Source organism: Lichenostomus cassidix, chromosome 1 (genome assembly GCF_008360975.1).
Source record: "Lichenostomus cassidix isolate B80296 chromosome 1, HeHo_3.0, whole genome shotgun sequence".
Taxonomy (NCBI): Eukaryota; Metazoa; Chordata; class Aves; order Passeriformes; family Meliphagidae; genus Lichenostomus; species Lichenostomus cassidix.
In genome coordinates this window covers 14,922,257-14,928,249 of record NC_139479.1, presented here as the reverse complement: position 1 = coordinate 14,928,249, position 5,993 = coordinate 14,922,257, and the positions used below count along the sequence as shown (strand labels likewise).

Here is a 5,993-nt window from a genome sequence, read left to right as displayed (position 1 = left end):
TTTTAATTTGGATTAAATCTTTATTTTTTCTGTTTTAATGAAAACATCAGTGACTCGCAGTGACTAGTTAAACATCTGAGCTTATTTATTGCAACACTTGATTTTGTGTAATTATACAACTTATTTGAAGCTGATGTACAGTACACCAAATTTAGTCAGTGGAAAATAGGATTAGCACTTGCTGCAGTTTGGTTCATCTATAATTTCCACTGATGTTTTCATCAAGAATAAAACTAGATTATCCTTAATTCTTCCATATCTGTGCAAAGAATTAAACCCACAGAAATCACTGCAGTGAGTAATTTTATCCTGTAATGGTCAAGAGGTTCAGTCTATCAGAAAGGTGACTTTCATCTATTTGTTTTGTAGCTACCCAGAGAAGAGGCACGAGGCTGAAGGACAAACACACAGTATTCTTATCTGGGGAATAACTGCACCCTTGAATGACCTCCTTTCCAGCTAAACCTTGTGCTTGGAAGCATTATTTCTTCTTCTTATGATGTGCAAGTGTCCCTGGCTTGTGCATTTCTTGTACAAGCTGGCAGTGAAGTCCTGCAGGTGTGCATTTCTGCTGAAAACATCTAATTTTGGAATGGAGTGGAGGAACACCAGCCAGGAGGTAAGCTCAGGGTTATTCTCTTTACTTATTCCCACTTCCTGCAGTCCAAGCCCCTGGGAACAACCAAAGGGATATCTCATCTTCCTGGAAGGACTTCCCATCTCCTGTTGCTTGTCTTCCTGGAGAAATCTCCAGTGTGTGGCAAAGCCATGTATCCTCACAGCTCAAAGATGCACATCCTTGCACCTAGGATATATTTACACATTGATGCCTCTCCTTGGGAACTGGAATATTAAAAAGGTGTCCCTAGAATAATGCATATTATTTTCTCTCTTTTTTACATATTCCTAAACCCAGAAATATAAATTACCATGTCATGATTTACAAACTGGTTGGTATATTCATTCTCATACTTTATGATGTTTTTAAAACCCAGATTAAAAAAAAAAAAAGAAGGGAAAATAAAAAATAAAAATAATCCAAAACAATACAGAATAAGTAGCATTTACAAGACAACTGGGAAAATCAGATAAATACTAATAGTTTGGTGGATACATTGTCAGAAACATACAGGCTACCATTTGATCAATAGCTACTGCTACTTAGTTTTAGCAATAGCACATTGAAATCAATAGCTCCTTTTTAATATTTGATGTCCTTGTACCATTAGCCAGTTCTTGTGTCCCTTTTTCATTGCTAATCGAAGCTATTGGCAATTTGACCTTGACATTTTTCTAGGTTTTTAGTGGCTCAGGTTTCACTTAAATTAGCAAAAGGAGCAGTTTTTTGTAGCTTTATAACTCACCTACATTTTAAGAACTTTGGTTGCACTTTATTATTCCTCTTGCAAGCAATTCTATGATTTTTGTTTGAGAGACAAGGCTTAAATGAAAATGCTTTTGACTTCTGTTTGCATTGCCAGAATGTATCAAACTGACCTATACATATCTGGTTATGTGTTATGAATGTAGGATGCCAAAAAAGAATTTCAATCTTCCATTGTAATAATCCAGAGAAGTCATTGTCACCTTGGGTCCCATGTTTGGGTTTGCAGGGGGTTTTTTTAAGGATATTTTGAACTTTTTCTTATTTCATTATTATTCTGTAGCTGTGGTAGAAGGTACAGAAATTCAGTTATGAGTTTTTCTGTGTTTCATTAAAAGTGGAACATCCTTTTAGCTCAAAAATCCTAGTTTTTAGGAGCATTGTTACTGCACACTTAACTACATCTTGAGCATTTCCTTCTATATTGCCACCAGCATATGGTAATGTTCTCTGTGACACAGAAAAGCATGCAGCATCTCATTATTTAAATTAGGCAGGTGAGGCTAATGAACAAGGGTCCAGAACTAAAGTCACACAGCAATTAAATAAACATCAATCCAACACTGCTTTTTCACACAGACTACTTTCCTGTAAATGGTGTTTTAGCAATTATCTTATCAGTTCCTTCTAGCTCAGCAGTGATTTATGCAATTCCCCCAATGTAGTTAAGCTGGTGTTAGATTATATCCATTGAAATGAACATAGCAGTTGCATTAAATAGCTCATTTACTTTTCAGTGAGTCACAGGAAATACTTACCCCAGTTTACCTTGTACTAGCAAAAGCTTTGTATCCAAAGTTTAAAAAAAAAAGTAGGATCTAATCAAAAGCTTGCTGAAGTTCTTTAAGTCTTTCCACTCACTGCATATGTATAATATATATGTAATATGTACATGCACTCTCCTGGAATTTTTCCCATCTGCAGTAACCCTTGCAATTTTTTAGCATCTCTCTCTCACTGGAGTTCAGATCCCTTCACAGAGCTCGGCTGACAGCTCAAGGTACAAGAGCTGTTAATGTCCCTCTCTGCTCAGGGCTGCACCTGAGCAAATGAAGTCCAGAGGGGTCTGTCAAAGTAGCCTTGGCTGGAGGCAAACTTGGCAACCTTCCTAGTGTTACACAGTGCCTTAGCAAGACCCCGGACAAAGCAGAGGGAAATGCAGGTGCTGTTTGCTTAGAGCAAAATTGCACACATTCTGTGGAAAAGCATGAGGGAAGCATGGAAGTATTGAATGCCAAGGCCATGCCTTTGTCTTGCCAGCCACTGTGTATATCAGCCACCCTTATATATGTGACTCCACTGAGAGAGGTGAATTCATTGCCCAAAGACGTGCAGGAGCATCAGGAGCAACACTTCTTACAGACCAGAGCCAAAGAAAAAGCTGCCCACAAAAGTTTCTGGAATTTTTGATGAGGAAGTAATTGTGGAACAAATGGCATCATATATGCTGGAAGAAAAATATTACATGCATCTGAACAATCCCTTTCACACAGAAATCTCAAGATGTCATCCCACACATGGATAAATATTTTCTTTATCTGTGGGCAGATGTGAAAATTAATTGCAAAATAGTGGTTTCCCACAAGTGACAGTGAGGGTGTGTGGTAGACCTAAACAGAATTATGTTGAACTACTTTTAAAGCAGTTCTTACTGCAAACTGAATGCCATTTATTTCTGTTATATCTTCTGGTTTTGCTTTTTTTTCAGAAATATGCACACTCCCTTTTCACACTGATCAATGCTAACAAGTGAAGATGCACTGAAGTTCCTTATGCAAGAAAATACCAACAAACCTGTATAAAACTGACCTTTAACAAGAAGATTATTTCTGTGCCACCAAGAGTCCACATTTTATCTTCTCCTGCAAAGGGAAACTTCTTTTGCTATGAAGCTTAGGATATAAATGAATTTCTGGAAAACTTGCCCATTTTAGAGGTACCTTCTCAAATAAGTGACACATAAAAATGCTGTCTAATGAATTCTGTGACCTTACACAAGCAAAATAATTAATATTTTTGGAGCATGGATCATGCTCTGTACCATCACAGTCTGGTAGGCAACATCACTATCCCAATATTAAAGTGCTAAGAAATTTCAGGGGGTTATTATAGGACTCAAATTCCCAATACAGGAAAGGGAAGAGTTTGATTACTGTGTACTCAGCATTTCTTGGACCTCAGACTTTGTTCAGGTGTCTCACTCTCAAAATAAAGTCTTAAAAATTATAACTCTGCCTTGAAAATATTGGCTGAATTTTGTAGATGTCCCAGCCAATGACCCAATCAATGGCTCAGCTAAATTCAAAGAGTTTAAAGGTTAAGTTTATTAACAGTTGAAATGTGCAAAATGTATGCTTAAGGCTCAGTTTCTGCAGGCTACTGGCACACTAATGACATACAATGGAGCAAATTATTTGTAAGGCTTATTGCTGGTGGTGAAACTGCTTAGGAATTTTTGAAAAAGCAGTATATAGAGAAAATGATGACACCAGGACAGGTCTGAAAAACTGGAGCTGTTCTTAGACATGTGAATTTAATTTATATACTTAGAAATATCTACATTATTCTCTTCTGGAATGAGGTGTTCACCTTTCAAGTATGATTTTAATCTAGGATTTCCATGTTCAGATAATGAGACATTTTGGGTATATTTTATATTAACATTCATTTTATAAGAAAGACATAATATATAATAGATTTAATAGCCCTGTTCTAAATTATTACAAGCACTATACTAGAGCATGGCCCAGTCCTAAGAGAAAGGCTGAAGACAGAAATATTAATATCTAAATTAAAAAGATGGCATCAAAATTGATTTTATACCTTTATCTCTTCTATTGAATTTCAACACCAGCACATACCCCTCTGCTTTGTCATGGTGTCAGTGGAGTTCTATTTTGACTCTTGAAGTTCCATATGTCTTTCACTCCATATTTGCTGGGAGAGAGCAGCACAGTATTGCTGACAATTCTTTAGAAACCATGCACCTGAGCTACCCCAGATTTCAGCTACATTTGGATCCAGGTCAGAATCATATAACTTGGATGAATCTCTGTTATTGATAAACTCCTCAGAATAATACTGAGAAAGCAAATATTAAGGTTGCACTGAGTACAACAGGTTATGGTAGTCTGTACAGTGTTTGCCTTTTATTTCACTACATGCTTTCAGCTTTCTAAAAATAGGTCTCCCACAGGAAATTCTATAGGATTTATAAATGCCTGAATGCTTTAGAAATACTAATTTGTTTTAAAAGTGCCCCTTTGTGGTAAATAGGTACTACTGTAGTCACTTCTGGTTTATATAGATGAATACTCAAAATCAGTTTATCTAAACACTGAAGAATAAGTGGAGCTGCTCAGGTAGTTCATAGCATAGCAGTTTTTCACTGCTGCTGTTTCCTGGTATTATAGCTGTCAAGCATTGGCATGCAATGTCTTCATCCTGCAGTCACATCAGAAAAGTGATCAGTATCAGAATAAAATCGTGGGCCAACAGCTATATGCAGGCATATAACATCCCCATATACATTCTGCCCATTGTAGAATCAGAAGGGCTGAATCGCTGCCTCTTCCAGTACCACACAGGAACTCCATGTTGCATGAAATTTGTGTAGGTTCAGGAGGGACAGACCAAGTACCTGGAAGGGAGATCCTGGGAGTTACTAAATAAGCCACAAAGTGAATCACTTGATTTCAAGTGACTTCAAAGAAATCAGTTGAGATGCAAATCATAGCTAGGAAAGAATTGCTGCAGGACAGAAAATTGAGTTTGCTTTGACTCATTTTTCAAATGGATCTATTTCTGGCTTTTGAGAGAGAGAGAGAAAAAACTGAGCCACATGGCCCATGGAGTGAATCATTATTTCCTTTCTTATGGAAGCTGCCATATTGCAATACATTAAAGGTATCTCCTCCTGCAACTCCCTGCCTCAAAGCATAGTCCTCCTCATGTCAGAGTTCATCTCTTTCACTTCTGTTGGGATGTGGGTGGGAGGATCTGGGTAGTGCCTGACCAGCTGCAGTTATTGCAACCCAGGAGACACAGGGGTTACAGAGGAAGGTAAGTGCCAGGACACTAGATGGGGAGCCCCAGTTGTCTCCAAGGGTGGTAGCATCTTCAAGCAGTCATTGATTTCTTGCCTGTGGGCTGCTGTGTGTCAGACTGAGGAGATCCTGAAGAAAAAGACAACACAGAAGCATTCTGGATCTTTGGCAGCTAGAATATAGATGAGCAATACCTGGTCTGTACCTCAGTAATCAGCCTGGTGGCAATCCAGAAATGGTCCTACTGAGTGTGGTCACACTGCCTACGCAATGCTCTCCCTCAGCCAGCCCACAGCTTAGATAAAGTGCACTCTTCCTCTCTTTTCTTCACCTTTGTCTTTTGTAAGCCTTTTAGGATGCCTGATCTGCTTGGTTTCCATGAATGAATGCTTTTATTCACATCTTTGGTTAACTTGACATGCATTAAGAGTGATTTCAAGGTGACTGAATAACAACAAAGCATTCTCCACCCAAATACTCAGTGAAAATATAAACCACAGCACCTTAACAGTGCTGTAATATGCACCTCCTGTGCATCAGAGAATAACAGCGTGTTCTTCACA

At 38.1% G+C, this 5,993-nt stretch overlaps 1 long non-coding RNA gene across 1 annotated transcript; it reads left to right on the top strand.

Annotated features, from left to right (window-relative positions):
• The first annotated feature begins 312 nt into the window (after positions 1 to 312).
• LOC146444242 (uncharacterized) lies at positions 313 to 3,613 on the top strand. Its single transcript, XR_014849807.1, has 2 exons — positions 313 to 619; positions 3,093 to 3,613. It is a non-coding gene; the product is annotated as an uncharacterized LOC146444242 (long non-coding RNA).
• The last annotated feature ends 2,380 nt before the right edge of the window (positions 3,614 to 5,993 follow it).